The sequence below is a fragment of the Oncorhynchus kisutch genome, linkage group LG25 (genome assembly GCF_002021735.2).
Source record: "Oncorhynchus kisutch isolate 150728-3 linkage group LG25, Okis_V2, whole genome shotgun sequence".
In the NCBI taxonomy this organism is placed as follows: domain Eukaryota; kingdom Metazoa; phylum Chordata; class Actinopteri; order Salmoniformes; family Salmonidae; genus Oncorhynchus; species Oncorhynchus kisutch.
In genome coordinates, this window is record NC_034198.2 from 6,339,374 (window position 1) to 6,362,459 (window position 23,086).

General features: G+C 41.1%; 1 pseudogene; it reads right to left on the minus strand.

Moving 5' to 3' along the window:
* Positions 1 to 335: 335 nt before the first annotated feature.
* LOC116357423 (mitochondrial Rho GTPase 2-like) lies at positions 336 to 22,185 on the minus strand (annotated as a pseudogene).
* Positions 22,186 to 23,086: the final 901 nt, after the last annotated feature.

The window sequence follows — 23,086 nt, forward strand, 5'->3', positions numbered from 1 at the left end:
AAGTCAGAGCAAGCAAGGTAGGAGGTCAGAAGAGGGTGAAAGAAATGGTCACAAGCCTCTATTTTGACTAATGTAACTAATCAGTGAAGAAGACCTGACTATCTGGAGTAGTCGGGAATAGCAGAATAAAGACGAGGAGAGGGACGGGGGAGGTTGGTGTACGAATAACGATGAAGTAAAATGGATGAGTTTTGTCTGTCAGGTCTAGATGGCTAGTTTGTCTTGATGGCCCGTTTGTTTAGACGGTTGGTCTGGAGTGTTGGGTTTTGAAGGCTGGTCTGGAGATTGAGGTTGAGGGAAAAAGAGGGGGGGTGGGGCTCCAGTCAGGAACCCAGTTATTTCTGTCGGGCGAAAGCTCTGTAGATGGCGAAGCCTAGGACTGTGACTACTGATGCGCCTGGCGTCACTCTCAGCCAGAAGGAGGTGTTGCTCATGTCGGAGTCGTTCAGGTGTCTGTGGGGGGGGGGGGGGGGGACAAAGTAATCAATGAACTGACAAATGAAACAGCAAAGGTTCAGACCACTACAGAGTATAAAGTAAAATGTGACATGAAATTCTAGTTTTTCAACACTGAAACACCAAACTATAGATGAAATGGTGATAAACAGAGATAATTGTCAGTCACATGTGACAGTCGGGGTACTAATACGTACGGGAACATGGCGGCCCAGGCCAGCTTGATGTAGATGTTCTTGCTGGTGGAGTCCAGGGACAGGCCGGAAAAGGGGAGTGGCGTTGGCAGCCGGTGTTTGTAGCAGAACTCTGCTGGGGTCATCCCGTGGAGTTGTCTCACCTTCGGGGAGGTCTGCCTTGGAGGCCACCACACAGGGAATACTGCTGTTCATGTAGTGTTGCTACAGATAAGACATAGATATCTGTGGATGACGAGAAATGGGGTGTGGTAAAGAGAAAGAGGATGTGGGTAAGATAAAAGGGAGGGAGAGGAAAATAAGAGTAAAAAACATTGAAGAACAGACTGCTGATCCTTTCATTGATACACATTCTGTTTCTTTGTGAAAACCAGAGAAGCTCTGAAGCAGACATGAGATACTGCTCACCTTGTATATACTGGCACAGTAGTCAAATCACATTTATTTATATAGCCCTTCGTACATCAGCTGATATCTCAAAGTGCTGTACAGAAACCCAGCCTAAGACCCCAAACAGCAAGCAATGCAGGTGTAGAAGCACGGTGGCTAGGAAAAACTCCCTAGAAAGGCCAAAACCTAGGAAGAAACCTAGAGGAACCAGGCTATGTGGGGTGGCCAGTCCTCTTCTGGCTGTACCGGGTGGAGATTATAACAGAACATGGCCAAGATGTTCAAATCTTCATAAATGACCAGCATGGTCCAATAATAATAAGGCAGAACAGTTGAAACTGGAGCAGCAGCAAGGCCAGGTGGACTGGGGACAGCAAGGAGTCATCATGTCAGGTAGTCCTGAGGCATGGTCCTAGGGCTCAGGTCCTCCGAGAGAGAGAAAGAAAAAGAGAGAATTAGAGAGAGCACACTTAAATTCACACATGTGACAGCCACACACACATGGACAGCACCAACACACACACACAAACAAACACATAGTAGGGACAGGGAACCATTGACTAATAAAATGGAGTCGAAGGAGTGGGGGTCGTTTGTGTCATACATGACATGCTACGTCGCACGCAGCGTCCGACGCCTTTAGCAACTCCGTTTCCACGTCCACCTCGTAGAGCTGCCAGGAGGAGACGACAGATTGGAGGTGAAGCTACTGTACTCTACCAAAAGGTCAGAGGTCAGAGTTGAGGTTACAGTAAAAGATAATGTACTCACGATGAGGAACTTCTCCTGGTTGCTAACTTGGACAGTGTTTATGGTGTAGAAGGAAAAGGCACCAGTGGAATGCTCCTCTCACTGAAATAAACACACAGACCCTCATCATTTCTTGTAGTAATGCTAGTAGTTAGGGTAGGTTTTCAACATAATTTCTCTGCTCGAACACATCATATTAATAATGCAGAATGGCCTTACAATGAAGAGTTCAAGGCGTACTATTAGTACAAAGTACTAAATAGTTCCTCCAGGAATTCTGTATCGCTATTTAGTCTAAATGATATTTAGGCAAACAATAGTAAGATGACCGTACCGCTGTGTTTCTGCCAAGGAAGACCTGAAGGAACGCAGACTTCCCAGTCCCCGCGGTCCTATCACCTTACAAAGGAACATTGACCGCTGAGTCTGGCCCTTCTCCAGGTCCACGGCCTTCTCCCGCGTCACTGCAGAGCCACACACACATGGACAGCACCAACACACACACACACACACACACACACACACACACACACACACACACACACACACACACACACACACACACACACACACACACACACACACACACACACACACACACACACATAGTAGGGACAGGGAACCATTGAGTATTATCAAAGCATTTAAAACAATCATATTTCCCCTTAGTTAATGTGGGGGAACGCAAAATCTGATCTAAGATGGTGGGGGTAAGAGTAACCTTGGGTGTTTTGGAATTATTTGAGCTTTTGGCCCACTCCCACATTTATAGCAGGGTCAGCTAAACCTGCTCACCTCCGTGGCACAGACTGAGTGCGTGTGAGGTCATTAGCGGCGGTGAGACTCTTACATTACGCCACCCTACCCTAATCCTGGGAAGCCCTACCCTAATCCATGCAGCCACGCCCTCAATTTTACACACGCACACAAACATAAATACACACTGGGAGGCCGGTTGAGGTCAATTGACCAATTGAAGGATGCGACTATGGAATTATTATTGATAACCTCAAATGTGTACATTTTGTGTTAGCAGCCCATATGCTAACTAAACCACACATTCAATCTCCACACCAGTCAAACTGCATATTCAAAGTTGAACTTTCAGTCATTGTACATCCATAGAAGGCATACAGACTGTATATAATTCTGTCTGTAGGGTCTATACTGAACCAGATTATAGTTCTAATCCTCTAACTACAGTGAGTGAGGTTTACTTTGGCACTAGGATTATTGGTTCTAGTGTACATACATACAGTCCACCTTCCTAGAGAGGCTACAGGATAATAAGAAGATGTGTTGACATGTGTGCAGACACAGACCCACACCTGTGACTGCAGTGGTTTGGGTGTTCTGCTGGGTAAGGATGGAGTAGCCCAGGTATAACAAGTACTCCAGGCAGCGATGGATGTCAAGGTATGCTGAAAGCCTGTATACAAAGGGAAGTCGCATTAGTGAAGGTAGAGAACAGAATAGGAATCACAGAATTAGGAAATGGACATGAACCTTTTTATGAGATAAAGGTCAGCCATTTTGGTCAGGGAGTTGGTCAACCACGGTTTGCCAGTGCTGTGCTAAGATATTGTGTAAAATAAGGATTTTGAAGAATTAGCACTGTATGTTTGTTAATTAGCCAGCCAGCCAGTTTAAGAGAAAGAAAATAAAAAAGTTTACATGTATGGTCTGTTTACATACATTGTAGAAGCTATTTATACAGAACATGTGTATAGAATCTGTATAAAATCTATTTATGATTATATGACAATAATTCCTGTTGTTTGCGACAGCAGACAACCTTTAAATATTGTACGATTTATTCTCACTTATTAGGTAAGCATGCAAAGCAATGCACAACTCTCGATTTCTTACATTGTGTTATTATTATTAGGCATGCTTGCGTGGCACAAATCTAGATTTCTTATGTCAAATAATACTACGTCTATGTATTACCCCCGCTCTAGATCTTAATTAAACGAGTTAAGCTATTAACCCCTTAGAACCCAAAGCGGCGTTTCTTTAAATGATTATATAGCGGCCTCGACCGGACTTGTTTTTATAACAATAATATCTGTGTCAATATCGCAAAATTAACTTGCTAACAACCCATTGTCGAATTCTGCGTGACTGTTGTCATCAACCAGAAACTTGGAAGAGGCTCCAAGATGGCAGCTTGAGCACACGCTTCCTACCGAGCACTGCATACCAATTTTTGAAGATCGTTCAAAATAATACACTTGAGAAAGAGAAATCTTATGGCTACCTCCTCAGCTAGCAATGCTCAGCCATCATCCAATGTCATTACACAGGAGGCAAATGCTTTGATTGACAACTGCCAAAAATGGCCTGACAGACTATGACACCGTGTCAGACGAAAAGTTTCCTATGTCAAGTCTTTCACTTCAGCACGCTCCAGACAATCACGCATAGATTTTTGGCTGGTGTCTAAATCTTTTGATAAACCAGGTATTTCTGTTAACATCCTTGACACCCCCCTTACTGATCATAAAGCTATTTATATTGACACTAAACTTTTTATCTCTGATAATGGCCTTGGCAGAGCATCCTACTGGAAGCTGAATAGCTCTATATTAAAACATCAGTTGGTCAAGATGAATATAAACATTTTAATTCAAGACTTCTGGAACAAAGCTATAAATGACAATTCATACAGTAATAACTGTGAGCCTTTCAAAAATGAGGTTGGAAAATATTTATGAAAAAATGGGAGTATTCTTGCCGAGCTGAAAAAAGTAATTACAAAGATGACCTCTTCTTCAAAAGCCTGTTGAAAGTCTCTGAGGAGGACAAATCTGTTCTGTTTGAGCTACAACACAAGTTGGAGGATATGTATAAACTGAAAGCAGAGGGAGCCTTTGTCAGAGGGTGAAGAAAATGTATCTTATTTTTTCAGGTTAGAAAAATACCACTCTAAAAAATAATACAATTCAACAATTAAATATTAATGGTCTCATCACAGATGACCCCAAATGAATCTCTAACTTTAGTTGCAACTTCTATAGGAATTTATATAGTTCTAACTATTGTGAGGTTTCCTCAACAATTTTTTTTACTCTCTGGGGGATGTGAAATCAATTGGGGAGGCTGAGCGAACAGTGTGATGACCCTATTATAGTTGAAAATATAATTTATTCTATTTAACAACTTAAAAATAATATGTATCCTGGGACTGATGGTATATCTGCTGAGTTTTACAAAACGTTGTCTCAACAGTTAGCCCCATTTCTGTTGGTCTTTTCTGAAAGCATTGCAAATAATGATCTCTCTCCCAGTTTGACTCAAGGTCTGATTACATTAATACCTAAGCTCAAGAAAGACTTGCTTCTCCTCAATAATTGGCGTCCAATCTGTCTGCTCAATAACGACTACAAAATATTAGCCTCTATATTTGCAAAAAGAATGAAGGCAGTATTGGACTCAATTATAGAAGAGACCCAATCTGGCTTCATGAGGAATAGTGGGACAGTGGGGCAAAAAAGTATTTAGTCAGCCACCAATTGTGCATGTTCTCCCACTTAAAAAGATGAGGCCTGTAATTTTTATCATAGGTACACTTCAACTATGACAGACAATGTGAGAAAAAAAATCCAGAAAATCACATTGTAGGATTTTTAATTTATTTATTTGCAAATTATGGTGGAAAATAAGTATTTGGTCACCTACAAACAAGCAAGATTTCTGGCTCTCACAGACCTGTAACTTCTTCTTTAAGAGGCTCCTCTGTCCTCCACTCATTACCTGTATTAATGGCACCTGTTTGAACGTGTTATCAGTATAAAAGACACCTGTCCACAACCTCAAACAGTCACACTCCAAACTGCACTATGGCCAAGACCAAAGAGCTGTCAAAGGACACCAGAAACAAAATTGTAGACCTGCACCAGGCTGTGAAGACTGAATCTGCAATAGGTAAGCAGCTTGGTTTGAAGAAATCAACTGTGGGAGCAATTATTAGGAAATGGAAGACATAGAAGACCACTGATACTCTCCCTCGATCTGGGGCTCCACGCAAGATCTCACCCCGTGGGGTCAAAATGATCACAAGAACGGTGAGCAAAAATCCCAGAACCACACGGGGGACCTAGTGAATGACCTGCAGAGAGCTGGGACCAAAGTAAAAAAGCCTACCATCAGTAACACACTACGCCGCCAGGGACTCAAATCCTGCAGTGCCAGACGTGTCCACCTGCTTAAGCCAGTACATGTCCAGGCCCGTCTGAAGTTTGCTAGAGAGCATTTGGATGATCCGGAAGAAGATTGGGAGAATGTCATATGGTCAGATGAAACCAAAATATAACTTTTTGGTAAAAACTCAACTCGTCGTGTTTGGAGGACAAAGAATGCTGAGTTGCATCCAAAGAACACCATACCTACTGTGAAGCATGGGGGTGGAAACATCATGCTTTGGGGCTGTTTTTCTGCAAAGGGACCAGGATGACTGATCCGTGTAAAGGAAAGAATGAATGGGGCCATTTATCGTGGGATTTTGAGTGAAAACCTCCTTCCATCAGCAAGGGCATTGAAGATGAAACGTGGCTGGGTCTTTCAGCATGACAATGATCCCAAACACACCGCCCGGGCAACGAAGGAGTGGCTTCGTAAGAAGCATTTCAAGGTCCTGGAGTGGCCTAGCCAGTCTCCAGATCTCAACCCCATAGAAAATCTTTGGAGGGAGTTGAAAGTCCGTGTTGCCCAGCAACAGCCCCAAAACATCATTGCTCTAGAGGAGATCTGCATGGAGGAATGGGCCAAAATACCAGCAACAGTGTGTGAAAACCTTGTGAAGACTTGCCAACAAAGGGTATATAACAAAGTATTGAGATAAACTTTTGTTATTGACCAAATACTTATTTTCCACCATAATTTGCAAATAAATAAATAAAAAATCCTACAATGTGAGTTTCTGGATTTTTTTTCCTCATTTTGTCTGTCATAGTTGAAGTGTACCTATGATGAAGATTACAGGCCTCTCATCTTTTTAAGTGGGAGAACTTGCACAATTGGTGGCTGACTAAATACTTTTTTGCCCCACTGTGTCTTCAGTCAATAATTATTCAACCCCTTTTATGGCAAGCCTAAATATGTTCAGCAGTAAAAATGTGCTTAACAAGTCACATAAGTTGCATGGACTCACTCTGTGTGCAATAATAGTGTTTAACATGATTTTTGAATGACTACCTCATCTGTACCCCACACATACAATTATCTGCAGGTCCCTCAGTTGCGCAGTGAATTTCAAACACAGATTCAACTACAAAGACCAGGGAGGTTTTCCAATGCCTCGCAAAGAAGGGCACCTATTGGTAGATGGGTAAAAAATAAAATAAAGCAGATATTGAATATCCATTTGAGCATGGTTAAGTTATTAATTACACATTGGATGGTGTATCAATGCACCCAGTCACTACAAAGATACAGACGTTGTTCCTAACTCAGTTGCCGGAGAGGAAGGAAACCATTAAGGGATTTCACCATGAGGCCAATGGTGACTTTAAAACATTTACAGAGTTTAATGGCTGTGATAGGAGAAAACTGTGGCTGGATCAACAACATTGTAGTCACTCGACAATACTAACCTAATTGACAGAGCAACAAGAAGGAAGCCTGTACAGAATACAACTATTACAGAACATGCATCCTGTTTGCAACAAGGCACTAAAGTAATACTGCAAAAAATGTGGCAAAGCAATTAACTTTTTGTCCTGAATACAAAGTGTTCTGTTTGGAGTGAATCCAATACAGCAAATTACTGAGTACCACATTTTCAAGCAGTGTTGGCTGCATGATGTGGGGAAAGGAAAAGTGGGGAGGGTCATGCTTTTTCAATCACTCAGGGAGAGAGTTGTCTTTAAAAAAATAATGTTGTCCAGGGTAGGGTCATTTAATTTGTAATAGATTAAATGTCATATTTCTCAGGGTTTGAGAATTAGTTGCTTATTATATCTTGATGTGTGGCCGATGCTACCCCAATCCCGGATTTTATGCTGGCCGCGCAATACCAAGTGCGCCTAGTGTGGTCTCAGTCAAATGAGCCATAGGCTATTCTGATGTACTGTTCAGTTTGAGAGGTAGAGCGCCAAGATGAGAAGGAGGACCGGAGGTAAGTTTGCTACTGCTATAACTGATTTTAATATAAAAAACACATTTCGTTACCCATAATGAAGCTATTTATCAGAGTTATTGACCTCACAATAAGGCATATTCCAGAAATGTACACTACTATGAAGAGGCAGCCGCAGATGGACAGCGCATGGGTCCTGAAAGTAGGCTCGTGAAGGCCTAAATCATTTAAACAGTCTTCATTTTAATTTGACTTCAAGCTACTAACAATAAAAGGGCTTTGTGTTGGAACCCATTTCTTCCTATTCAAGAAATAAGAGGTAGGCCTACCTCTTTGACAGACGAAATCATAGTCTACAATCAATTGATACCACGTTCATCTGTACAAACAATAGTACGCAAGTATAAACACCATGGGACCAAGCAGCCGTCATACCGCTCAGGAAGGAGATGCGTTCCGTCTCCTAGAGATGAATGTACTTTGGTGCGAAAAGTGTAAATCAATCCCAGGACAACAGCAAAGGACCTTGTGAAGATGCTGGAGGAAACAGGTACAAAAGCATCTATATCCACATTAAAACGAGTCCTATATCATCATAACCTGAAAGGCCGCTCAGCAAGGAAGAAACCACTGCTCAAACCCTCCATAAAAAAGCCAGATTACGGTTTGCAACTGCACATGGGGACAAAGATCGTACTTTTTGGAGAAATGTCCTCTGGTCTGATGAAACAAAAATAGAACTGTTTGGACATAATGACCATCGTTATGTTAGGAGGAAAAAGGGGGAGGCTTGCAAGCCGAAGAACACCATCCCAACCGTGAAGCACACGGGTGGCAGCATCATGTTGTGGGGGTGCTTTGCTGAAGGAGGGACTGGTGCAGTTCACGAAATAGATGTAATCATGAGAGGGGAACATTTTGTGGATATATTGAAGCAACATCTCAAGACATCAGTCAGGAAGTTAAAGCTTGGTCGCAAATGGGACTTTCCTATGGACAATGACCCCAAGCATACTTCCAAGGTTCTGGAAAAATGGCTTAAGGACAACAAAGTCAAGGTATTGGAGTGGCCATCACAAAGACCTTACCTAAATCCTATAGAACATTTGTGGGCAGAACTGAAAAAGCGTGTGTGAGCAAGGAGGCCTACAAACCTGACACAGTGACACCAGTTCTGTCAGAAGGAATAGGCCAAAATTCACCCAAATTATTGTGGGAAGCTTGTGGAAGTCTACCCAAAACATTTGACCCAAGTTAAACTATTTAAAGCAATGCTACCAAAAACTAATTGAGTGTATGTAAACTTCTGTCCCACTGGGATTGTGATAAAATAAATAACAGCTGAAATAAATCATTCTCTCTACTATTATTCTGACATTCTACATTCTTAAAATAAAGTGGTGATCCTAACGGACCTAAAATGGGGAATTTTTACTCGGATTAAATGTCAGGAATTGTTAAAAACTGAGTTTAAATGTATTTGGCTAAGGTGTATGTGAACTTCCGACTTCAACTGTATGCAAGCCGTTTCATATGACAGAGATGAACATCTCCGTTAGAAAGAGGGAAAAGGTAAATATGCTGGTAAATATATGTAAAGGTACTGTAGGATGGGTTGTTAATGACTAGGACTGTGCATTTGGCTTCTGGACAACAAAATAAAGTTGATATGAAAAGCAGTAGTGGACAACAAAAGAAAGTTGATATGAAAACCAGGAGCGAAATGCTGTGAAACTTTCTTGGTTTCTAGCTTACGCCGACAGAGTTTAGCATTTTGGTGCACTAGAAGTACATTCATTTCCAATGGAACGCTGCAATTGCATTGCAGAGGTAGTTGCAGTGCGTTGTGTGTGGTGCATGCCTTGGATATATCAAACGTATGTGTCAAATTGTATGCGTAGACGGCTTGACAGAAATGGTAGCAGAAGGTTTATGTTGAACTTTTGTTGCACACATATCCAGATGATGCTGCGTAACATTTGGCGCAATAACACTGTCGGTGTGATCTAGGTGTGTTGTTGTTAACCGTTTAGTGCTGCTCCTCTCTCTCCCACTGCAGCCTACATCTATGAGCTGCTCATTCTGACTAGAGAGAGCCTTTAGTTGAGGTAAGAAAGCTACTTTTAAACTCTATAAACTCACTGTACATTACTATTTTCGGAAAAATAATAATTCCGGTCGACCTGTTTAAAAACAGACGAGATTTGTTAAATTCTGACACTAATTTAACTCCACTAAATTATGCAAATTCACATATACTATTGTCATGACTGGCCTGTTCGGGTCAGGTTACCGTGGACCACAATCCTACAAGAGACATCTCTCACACCCGCTGGAGGGGGAGAGATCAAGAGGTATGTAGGTGGGGGTTTAATGACACCTCACGCCCACTGTAAATCTTAAGGCAGCAGACAAAATCCCTTTGTCCTCTCACTGGAGGAATGGAATGTATGATGGGCCTATGGAGAACCTACCTCAGAACAGTAACATGCAATAAATGGACATATTGTCCATATGTTTCGTCAGCCAAAATGGTAGTAATGTCGATAAGATGGAATATGAAAAAGAATGTCGTTTTTGTTATGTTATTAAAAGTGAAATGACAATGTTATAAATGGAAACCTTGGAAACATTTTAACTTGAAGAGGTTTGACAATATTTACCTGATGTTTGCATACTGTATGTTGTGTGGAAAATATCTAGATCAAAGAGAATGTTTTTGTAAAGATGAAATGTGAAGTTAGTTGTCTAAATTGGATCTGCCTGAAAGAGATCAATTATGCCAACAAAGCATGGTATCATGCTCTGCTGGCACATTGTAGAACAGATGTCCACAGGCAGAGGGTGTACAATGTAAATGTGCAGTGTAGCCCAAAGATATTTATTTTGTTGTGTTGAATTTGACAGTAACACCTGTGTGTGATTGAGGGGGGATTATAAAAAATTTTACTCAGTGAAAGTTACTTTATTTTTTCCCTCAAGTGCAATATTTAGATGTGTGTGTGTGTGTGTGTGTGTGTGTGTGTGTGTGTGTGTGTGTGTGTGTGTGTGTGTGTGTGTGTGGTCAAAAGCGTTCTATTACAAAGGCTGTCATGGCTAACTGCAATATTAGGGTATTGTTTTCTCTCAAGACTTGAGTGTCATTTGCAGTAAAGTCTAGGCAACAAATAACATTGGATTGCTTTCTTTAAATTATTTATCTGTGAGGTTATGAATGAACCACTTCATTTAACACAGAGACTGATCATGTAAATCATATTCTTTGTTGTTAAATTAGTTAAAACCTGCATTTCCCCCTAGCAATGATTTTTTGCATGTTTCAGTGCAAAAAAGTGTCATCTTTTTGGGCCCTCACCAGTTTGCATCCCTTATCATATTGTTGGTCCCATACTGTAGGCTACATGATAGAAATGCTTGTTATACCATGCCAAATGCTTCCATATGGGGTTGCTCTAAGAAGGAATTTGAAGCTCTATGGAAGACATTTGGTCGTTCCACCTCAAAAAGCAGAGGTTTTGACACCCACCATCTCAGATTGTGCTCAAATTGTTTCTGTAGTTAGAAACAGATAAGATTAGCATTCCTGAAACATTATTATTTTTTAAATATAATTTGATATCTGAGAAATTAAGCTAATTGATTGCACCAAATTGGCCATTTAAATGTATTGGATTTATATAATCGTCAATAAAAATAGTACTTAAACATCTGATTTGGACCATAATTCCTCTTAACAATGAGTAAGGCATGAAGAATCCAATTATCATCAAGTCACCCACGTACCCGCACACCCCAACATCCTGTATACCGTATCAGTTCTCCATGACTGACCAGTATTATGGAGCTGCGGCTTGGAATATTGCTTTTTCTTCCTATGTAATGTATTCCCTGTGAGTTGTTTTTTCTCCTGTTCATAGAAATGAGCCATTGAAGTTGCATGCAATATTTACCATAAATTTGTGTGAAATGACCAGGTTTTCCCTACTAGATGCCGCTGTTCCTACTACTGCGACACCCTTTTATAAATTTTGCTGATGTCCTGTGTTTATTAAATGGATCACAACTTTTTTTGCAACCTTGGGTGGAAAACCAATAGCTTTTGCTCATGATTAAAATAAATGTGGTCATCCTCACTATTCAAACCAGTCCTCCATGAAAGCAATTAAAATCAAATGTTCTTACTTGCTTCGTAGAAAACAGGTGTAGACTAACAGTGAAATGCTTACTTACGGTTGCTTTTCCAACAAAGCAGAGTTAAATAAAAATTAAATAAAAATGGTGACAGTGAATAACGAATTAAGAGTAAAAATGACATGGCTAAATATAGGGAGTAGAAAACAACAAAGAAAAAGGGTCAATGCAGGTAGTCCAGGTAGCCATTTGATTAGCTATTTAGCAGTCTTGTTTATAAGTCTTATGGCTTGGGGTAGAAGCTGTTCAGGGTCCTGATGGTTTCAGACTTCAGATTGGTACCGCTTGCCATGCGGTAGCAGAGAGAACAGTCTGTGGCTTGGGTGGCTGGAGTCTGACAACTTTATGGGCCTTCATCTGACACCGTCTGGTATAGAGGTGCTGGATGGTAGAGAGCTGGGCCGTACGCATTAACCTCTGTTGTGCCTTGCAGTTGGATGCCAAGCAGTTGCCATACCAAGCGGTGATGCAGCCAGTCAAGATGCTTTTGTTGGTGCAGCTATATAACTTTTTAGCCTCTGAGGGCAATTCAGTTTGTCCTTCTCTTAGGCTTAATCTGGGTCCGAGAAACGGTCCCTTATTCCATTAAAAAAAGGTCTGCATTAGTTAGACCATTCCTGATGAACAAACAAACTATTAGGCTACAGCAGTTCTACTGGCATAATCTTATGGTTTCTAATGGACTTCAATGGTAAAAGTCCCAAACACACACTGTATAGTGTTTTGCAAAGATAATAGTGATGGTTTGGATTTCTGAACTTTAAATGTTATTAAAACATTAGTTATAGTAGAGACCTGAGGGGTGCCATAGCCGAGGGGCTACACCAGAGGTTAATGGTTATCTGTAGGAGGAAGGTATATGGTGGATGCAATTAAGCTTGGAATGTACTGAATGTAGGGGAAACGATCACGTGGCAGGCATTGATAAGGGGAGAGAGCCATGGATTAGTGATGAAGGGTGTCCAGGTCAAGTCACGTCAAGGGAGAAGGGAAAGTTTATGATCCGTATCATTTAGTTTCCCATCTAGCAATAAAGATAATGTTTAGCGAGGAGGAGACACCAACCAAAGTGGGGTAACATATACACCACTATTGTAAACATGTTTTTGTCGATTCAGCTGTTCGATCCTTTGGGAAGAATACATTTGGTTTAAGCTTTCAGTGTCCGTCGAGTTCTTACTCTAATAATTAGAACCTAACAATAGTATTGGGTTGGGTTTAATGGTAAATGCCACTAATCACACTATATAGAGATGTTTTCATATATAATTTTATTAAAAACATATACATTTATAATTGTATTATTTTTACTAGAGTTGTCGCAACATTTGTCACTAGCCCATTTCTCCAAAGTTTTGGGCTTGTAGGAAGATTCTTCATATGAGCATTGCACCATAGGGATATCCCTCTCAGAAAGCTGCGATTTGTTGGACTATTCAAGGAGAGTTGAAGCATTAGCTTGCGAAGAGAAGGACAAACTGAATTGCTTTCATGGAGGACTGGCTTGACTTTGAGGATGAGCCCACAATTTATTTTCATCATGACTAAAAGCGATTGGTTTTCTGCTCAAAGTTGCAAAGAAAATGTTGTGGCTTGAGAAACTCGGGTGTGTCGCAAAACTTTTCCTGATAAAAACTAAATGAACACAAACATGACCGGTGGAATGGATGTGGGATTTTAACTTGGTTGCACCAATGCCGCAAGAAAGACAATCTATCAGATACATTTAAATGGCACACGTGGTTACTGTATAGTTGTTTCAACTTCAGTGCACTGGAGCGGTTGTTACATTTGTATCATTTGAGGGGCGCGCATCCCGAGCAAAGCACTTCGTATAATTTTACTTCGCCTGTGAGAACCATTAGCACAGATGAGATTACGGAAGAATATTTGTGCCAAGTGCAACCCCCCCAAAAATGTACGGTGGTGGCACTTTTTTGTTGTTGTTGCACAATGGTACTTTAGAGTGTCAATATTTAGAAAATAAAAAGTGCCAGTATTTCAGGAATCAAGTGCCAATATTTAGAGAATAAAGTAGACATTGAGATTAAAGTCACAGTTGTATTTCAAGATGAAATTATTGGATTTGGTTAATTGCATGTCTCCCTTGTGGCCTGTTGCTGTGCGTGCCATCGTTGAAATTCCTGAGTTAGACGACTGGTGAAACTATACTTTAGAATGGGCTTTAGTAATGATGGGTGACATTTAATCTGAGTAAAAATTCCCTCTCTAGGTCAGAGAGGATCACCACGTGTGAAATGTGTGAGTGATTTTTATTTCAGCTTTTATTTCTTTCATCACATTCCCAGTGTGTAAGAAGTTTACATGCTACCAATTACTAATTGAGTGTATTGCCTTTAAATAGTTTAACTTGGGTCAAACTTTTCGGGTAGCCTTCCACAAGCTTCCCACAATAAGTTGGGTGAATTTTGGCCCATTCCTCCTGACAAAGCTGGTGTAACTGAGTCAGGTTTGTAGGCCTCCTTGCTCGCACGAGCTTTTTCAGTTCTGCCCACAAACGTTCTATAAGATTGAGGTCAGGGCTTTGTGATGGCCACTCCAATACCTTGACTTTGTTGTCCTTAAGCCATTTTGCCACAACTTTGGAAGTATGCTTGGGGTCATTGTCTATTTGAAAGACCCATTTGCGAACAAGCTTTAACTTCCTGACTGATGTCTTGAGATGTTGCTTCAATATATCCACATAATTTTTCTCCTTCATGATGCCATCTATTTTGTGAACTGCACTCGTGCAGCAGAGCACCCCCCACCACAACATGATGCTGCCACCCCTGTGCTTCACGGTTGGGATGGTGTTCTTCGGCTTGCAAGCCTCCCCCTTTTTCCTCCAAACATAACAATGGTCATTATGGCCAAACAGTTCTATTTTTGTTTCATCAGACCAGAGGGCATTTCTCCAAAAAGTATGATCTTTGTCCCCATGTGCAGTTGCAAACCGTAGTCTGCCTTTTTATGGCGGTTTTGGAGCAGTGGCTTCTTCCTTGCTGAGCGGCCTTTCAGGTTATTTCGATATACGACACGTTTTACTGTGGACATAGATACATTTGTACCCATTTCCTCCAGCATCTTCACTAGGTCCTTTGCTGTGGTTCTGGGATTGATTTGCACTTTTCGCACCAAAGTCTCTATAGGAGACAGAACACGTCTCCTTCCTGAGCGGTATGACGTGGTCCCATGATGTTTATACATGCGTACTATTGTTTCTACAGATGAACGTGGTCCCTTCGGCATTTGGAAATTGCTCCCAAGGATGAACCAGACTTGTGGAGGTCTACAATTTTTTACCCCTGAGGTCTTGGCTGATTCCTTTTGATTTTCCCATGATGTCAAGCAAAGAGGCACTGAGTTTGAAGGTAGGCCTTGAAATACATCCACAGGTACACCTCCAATGGACTCAAATGATGTCAGTTAGCCTATCAGAAGCTTCTAAAGCCATGACATAATTTTCTGGAATTTTCCAAGCTGTTTAAAGGCACAGTCAACTTAGTGCATGTAAACGTCTGACCCACTGGAATTGTGATAGTGAATTATAAGTGAAAAAATCTGTGTTAACAATTGTTGGAAAAATGACTTGTGTCATGCAAAGTAGATGTCCTAACCGACTTGCCAAAACGATAGTTTGTTAACAAGAAATGTGTGGAGTGGTTGAAAAACAAAAGTTTAATGACTCAAACCTAAGTGTATGCAAACTTCTGACTTCCACTGTATATGGTGGGGTCAATTATCCACAGATAAGGGTGGAGAGCTGTGGATTAGTGAGGAATGGGGGCAGAGGTCAGGTCAAGTTACATTAAGGGAGAAGGAACAGTTTATTACCCGCATCACTTAACTTCCTGCTTCGCAATAACAAGGAAATCCTTGCTATTTTAGCACATTATAACCATATTATCGAACTCAGGCATTTCAATGGTGGCGCACGCACAGCAACAGGGAGCCAGGGAGACATGCAATTAATAACCAAATCACAATCTTTAATCTTAAAATATGTAACTTAATTCTCAAATTCATATATATATATATATTTTTTGTTTGTTGTTAATCTCTAAATATTGCCACACAGGGAATAGATTGTTTCTAAATATTGCCACTATCCGTGCAAAGAAAAATAATCCAAGTACCACCACCCATCGCTGTCTATTTATTTTTTCTCTTCAATTGGCCCTAATACTCTTCCGTAAAAGTGATTAAATTTGGCAGTGTTTTTCTTTCCATCTGAGATTTGCGGGACACTCTTAAGCGGTACACACAAATGAACCATCATGAGTAAGGAACTATGAAAATAGTTGAAATAAACCGTATTTCAACTATGAAGAATGTTCGTCACAGAAAATGGATGATTTGCTATATGGATCAGATGAGATGGAGGTCATTACCACTTAATAAATACGTTTTTTATCCCATCAAGGTGTGCCACGGTTCAGAAATAGGTTGTCCCATAAAGCTACCAGAAGGGCAACACACAGGAGAGACACTGGGGGAGGAAAGGACTCCAGGATAGTTGGGGACGGTACCAGAGGTAACAGGAGGGAGTTCAGTTTTTGATCCCAACAGGATACAGCAAGACTCGGAGCCCAGAAGTCGGTATCCCGTGGAGGGTCTCTTAGGGGAGACCCATTCTTTTCTTTTGAACTATTATTTTAGTAAACACCTTTGAAACTGAGCTAATCCTACTCTGTCCGTGTCTGATCTGTGTAAATGTTTTGACCCAACCCCCTGGTCTGCCACAACTGATTGTTTGGGTGCTATTGACATGGGGGGCCTGTTGCTGGTTTTTATTTTAATGGATTCCTCATGTCTTACTCAATGGTAGGAAGACATTTGGTTCAAATCGGATGCTGGATACATATTTATTGAATACTATGTGAATTCTAAAAATTAAAAGGGTGCAATCAATTAGCTTAATTTCTTATTTTCAAATTACATGTCAACAAAATCATGTTTCAAGAATGCTAATCTTGAATCTGTTGTTAACTACTGAAATTATTTCAGAACAATCTGAGATGGTGGGTGTCAAGGCTTGCTGAAATGACTGACATGACTCCATTGTAAATATGTGAGAGAGGGTACCTTGTCTATCGTTTCATCCTGGGTGACATCATACACCACATTGGCCTGCATGAGTTAAGAAATCATGGTTGGAATGTAAGTACTTTGTCATCAAATAAAGCAAACAATCACACACATTCTCCAAATCAAGTCAACCAATAATGAATTTGTAAGGTACAGCTGTGCAAGGCTCACCACAACCACTTACTCACTACAACACATTATTAAGTAATAATGTCTTGTTCAGCTAGGTGTAGGGTGAAGTTGCTGATCTTGGGTCAATTTAGCATTTTCCCCACTAATTGTTAAGGTTGGGGATGCTGATCCCAGATCTGTACCTAGGGGAAACTTCACCCCTGAGCGCTCAGCTAAGGAAGAGGTGAGCGCTTTACCTTGATAATCTCCTCTCTGAGGACCTCATCAGTCTGTTCCGTTTCTGAAGGGACAGAACAAATGCACTCAATTTAATCAACTGACGAGGCAAAAGGGAATAACAAAGTCTGACAACACAGCAGACTGGCAAACAACAGTAAATTGAGAAATCACGTAACTATAAACCAAACAAAAAGAAGAAGAAACTATACTATGGAACAAATATAATTTATAAAAAGAATAGTAAAAAAGTTCTGGAGTACTTTAAAATGAAATTCTAGGCAAAAAAGCAAACTTGGCTCCATTCTTCATTGAGGCAGATGGTTTGTGCAAAACAAAACCCTTTGATATTGCCAGCCACTAACATTTTAGTTGACAAGATTAGGGTACCGTGCTTCTACACCTGCATTGCTTGCTGTTTGGGGTTTTAGGCTGGGTTTCTGTACAGCACTTTGAGATATCAGCTGATGTACGAAGGGCTATATAAATAAATTTGATTTGATTAGCAAATGTAAGCATGACATGCAAACAACAAATGCTGAGCCTTCATATTCATGCATAATGGACCAAAGAAAGAAAGACAAGCACTGTAGTTTTGAGTTCCACAAAGTGGGTGTGGAAGAGTTGATCAAACCACCTGGTACTAACAACATGGATGGTAAATTGCTGAGGTTGGTAGTGGAATACAGTTGTGGCCAAAAGTTGAGAATGACAAATATTAATTTCCACAAAGTTTGCTGCTTCAGTGTCTAGATATTTTTGTCAGATGTTACTATGGAATACTGAAGTAGGATTACAAGCATTTCATAAAGTGTCAAAGGCTTTTGACAATTACATGAAGTTGATGCAAAGAGTCAATATTTGCAGTGTGGACCTTTCTTTTTCAAGACCTCTGCAATCCGCCCTGGCATGCTGTCAATTAACTTCTGGGCAACATCCTGACTGATGGCAGCCCATTCTTGCATAATCAATGCTTGGAGTTTGTCAGAATTTGTGGGTTTTTGTTTGTCCACCCGCCTCTTGAGGATTGACCATAAGTTCTCAATGGGATTAATGTCTGGGGAGTTTCCTGGCCATGGACCCAAAATATCAATGTTTTGTTCCCCGAGCCACTTAGTTATCACTTTTGCCTTATCGCAAGGCACTCCATCATGCTGGAAAAGGCATTGTTCGTCACCAAACTGTTCATGGATGGTTGGGAGGTTGCTCTCGAAGGATGTGTTGGTACCATTCTTTATTCATGGCTGTGTTCTTAGGCAAAGTTGTGAGTGAGCCCACTCCCTTGGCTAAGAAGCAACCCCACACATGGTCTCAGGATGCTTTACTGTTGGCAGGACACAGGACTGATGGTAGAGCTCACTGTCTCCTCCAGACAAGCTTTTTTTCTGGATGCTCCAAAACAATCGGAAAGGGGATTCAGAGAAAATGACTTTACCCCAGCAAGTGATGTCTGCTAAATAAACAAGTTGATGGCGCAGTCATATAGCCTTTGCACATACAGAACACAAAGGACAACTACGACAGTAGGCTATTATTGGTTTTTTCCTGCATTAATTAATTTGTCTGCATGTCTATTCAACATTTGGCTGAAAAGAGGCCATGCCAAGAATTCTATATTTTTCTTCTCACAATGAAATGCGGGATATTGACAACTCAAACCGCTTTTAAGAGCCTTTTAATATTAGACAACAATTAAATATATTAACTTCAAAAACAGTCCATTCATCACTGGATTTCTTCAAATTGCTTTATCCTTTGGAACCAAACAATTACCAGGCGGACAGTAGGCCTCTTGAAGTGATAGAGGAAATCAACAAGATTCACAAGTATTCTTTCACAATAGCTGGCCTTATGTTATCTGCAGATTTGTGCTGTGCTGTCCCACTCTGTGGTGGATATCATCCACTCTTCGTTTACGTAATGGGCTGTAAAGCACAAGTATCCTAAAGTATCCAACTCTGGGACAACACGCCAGCTGATTGTTTTTTGCCTGACGCAGCACTCTAGTGTGGTAGGAGAGACTGACTGAAAAATTCTAACCTCCATTCATTTAAAAAAGGATAGTCTAATAGTTCGGCTAGGTGTGAAAAATCCCCCAATTTGTGCCACAGTTTAGAATACCGATAGATGCTGTGGTCAGTCAGAGTAGTCCTACTGTAAAGTGTAGCCTAATAGACAAAAACAGGACAAAAGTGCAATGCATTCGAGGCTTAAGTACTCTGAAGTTTTACATTTGAAACTCAATATAACAGACCAGATTTGCCCTAATGAAAAATGCATCAACCCCTACAAATATACATTTATTATCATCCACATAATTCAAATGAAATTAGCTGTAGCGAGAGGAGAAAGACAATCAGAAAGACTGTTTTTAACCCTGCATTATAATATAACTTACTTTGAACGAAAGCCAGGACTGAGTAAGTTACTCAGCCCTACACTCAGCTCTATACGGTTCCTGCTTTTGTTGCCTATTTGAGTGTTTGTTTTAATATCCTACTGATTCTGTGATTTTTTGTCCATTAAAATAACATCAAATTGATCAGAAATACAGTGTAGACATTGTTATTGCAAATGACTGTTGTAGCTGGTAACTGAAGATTTTTTATGGAATATCTACATGGGCGTACAGAGGCCCATTATCAGCAACCATCACTCCTGTATTCCAATGGCACGTTGTGTTAGCTAATCATTTTAAAAGGCTAATTGATCATTAGAAAACCCTTTTGCAATTATGTTAGCACAGCTGAAAACAGTTGTTCTGATTAAAGAAGCAATACAACTGTCCTTCTTTAGTATCTGGAGCATTAGCATTTGTGGGTTCGATTACAGGCTCAAAATGGCCAGAAACAAAGCGCTTTCTCCTGAAACTCGTCAGTCTATTCTCATTCTGAGAAATTAAGGCTATTCCATAGAAGAAATTGCCAAGAAACTAAAGACCTCGTACAACGCTGTGTACTACTCCCTTCACAGAACAGCGCAAACTGTCTCTAACCAGAATAGAAAGAGGAGTGGGAGGCCCCGGTGCACAACTGACCAAGAGGACAAGTATATTAGTGTCTAGTTTGTGACAGACGCCTCACAAGTCCTCAACTGGCAGCTTCATTAAATAGTACCCGCAAAACACCAGTATCAATGTCAACAATGAAGAGGCGACTCCGTGATGCTAAACCTCGTTTAGATCTATTATTGCATAATGTGGCTATTGAGCAAGTTGAGATGACTAAACTGCTGGGTGTAACCCTAGATGGACAGCTGTCATGGTCAAAAAATAGACTCAATGGTTGCTAAAATAGGAAGAGGTCTGTCTATGACAGGGCGTTGCGCTGTCTTTTTGACATCTCGGTCGACCAGGCAGGTCCTACAGGCCCTAGTTTTGTCACAGCAAAAAAGGACATAGGTAAATTGCAGTTGTTCCAGAACAAAACAGCACGTATCGCACTTAAATGTACATGGAGGGAAAATATCAGTATCTCCTGGCTCAAAGTTAGATATTTTTTTTACCCCTATTTCTCCACAATTTCGTGGTATCCAATTGGTATTTACAGTCTTGTCTTATCGCTGCAACTCCCATACGGACTCGGGAGAGGTGAAGGTCGAGAGCCGTGCGTCCCCTGAAACACAACCCAACCAAGCCGCACTGCTTCTTGACACAATGTCCACTTAACCCGGAAGCCAGCCACACCAATGGGTCGGAGGTCGCCAGGTGTATGGTGTTTCCGTGTCAGCGTGCATGCGTCCGGCCCGCCACAGGAGTCGCTAGAGTGCGATGGGACAAGGACATCCCTGCCGGCTAAACCCTCCACTAACCCAGACGATGCTAGGCAAAATTGTGCGCCGCCCCATGAGTTTCCCTGTTGCGGCCGGCTGCGACAGAGCCTGGACTCAAACGAGGTTCTCTAGTGGCACAGCTAGCACTGCGATGCAGTACCTTAGACCACTGCGCCACTCTGGAGTCCCTCCTGGCTCAAAGTTGTGGAGCAATTTACTGCATCACGATTGGTCTTTGTGTGAGGTACCGAACTGTCTGCTCATGCAGTCGGCATACAGTTTGGACACTCATCGGTACAACACAAGACATTCAACCAGAGGTCTCTTCACAGTCCCCAGGTCCAGAATAGAGCCATGACTACATGGAACTCTGCCACCCCAGGTAACTCAAGCTAGCAATAAAACCAGTTTTAAAAAACTGATTAAAAAAATACCTTGCTGCACAAAGGGGACTGTGAAGAGACACTGCCATTTGATATATATTGTATTGCAATTTGCACTGTTTTATGTATAAGACCTAGATATTGTGTGTATATACTGACATGTAGGCTGTGTGAGACATTTCACATTTATGTATTTCAGTCATTGACTAATAGTGTTCTGTACTATGTATTATGTCATGTTTAATGTGGACCCCAGGATGAGTAGCTGATGCTTTTGCAGTGGCTAATGGGGATCCTAAGTAGTCCACTATGTGTGTGGGCACCTTCTCTGGGGTGACATCAGCAGGGATGGTGATCTCCTCTGCTCGGAGGGGCACCTGAGGGGGATGACACAGATTCAACGTTCTGACAGAGGGATTCCATTAACCTTTAATTAGCCTGGAACTGACAGGCTGAAATTAGCTTCATAGTCAGAGTGCGAAGAGAGTAAAGGCACTGCACCAGCTCAAACTTACTTGGAAATGTCCTCCATTTTTTTGGGATGAGGTAAGGGACATGATATATTATAAGTACAATATGACGAGAGTTCTTAGAAATGCAAAGTAAGCAGGTTGGGAATATTGTACCAGTGGAGGTTCATTTTCTTAAACAATCACAGTTTCACAGTTCATTAGTTTGCACCAACAGAGCCACCCTTTGAGTATGCTGTTGTTTGGAGAACAGAGAAAATGTATGTAAACATTGAATGTACCAAGTCAATGAGAATAAGGCTTTTGTATGATGTAGTAGCCCGTGGATACATATGATTAACAAGTAAACTGACTGTTTTGTAATCAATGTACAGTTGTGGCCAAAAGTTGAGAACACAAATATAAATTTTCACAAAGTCTGCTGCCTCAGTTTGTATGATGGCAATTTGTATATACTCCAGAATGTTATGAAGAGTGATCAAAATGAACTGAATCCCCCCCAAATATTTCCACTGCATTTCAGCCCTGCCACAAAAGGACCAGCTGACATCATGTCAGTGATTCTCTCGTTAACTTCTTATGGCTTGGGGGCAGTATTTCGACGTCTGGATGAGAAGCGGACCCAAAGTAAACTGCCTGTTACTCAGGCCCAGAAGCTAGGATATGCATATAATTGATACATTTGGATAGAAAACTCAAACGTTTCCAAAACTGTTAAAATAATGTCTGCGAGTATAACAGAACTGATATGGCAGGCAAAAACCTGAGGAAAATCCATCCAGGAAGTGGGATTTTTTTGATGTGGGTAGTTTTCAATTGAATGCCTATTGAGTATCTAATGGGTTAGGACCCAGATTGCAGTTCCTATGGCTGCCACTAAATGTCAACAGTCTTTAGACATTGTTTCAGGCTTGTGTTCTGAAAAATGAAGAAGAATGAGACCTTTCTGTCAGTGGACTGTAG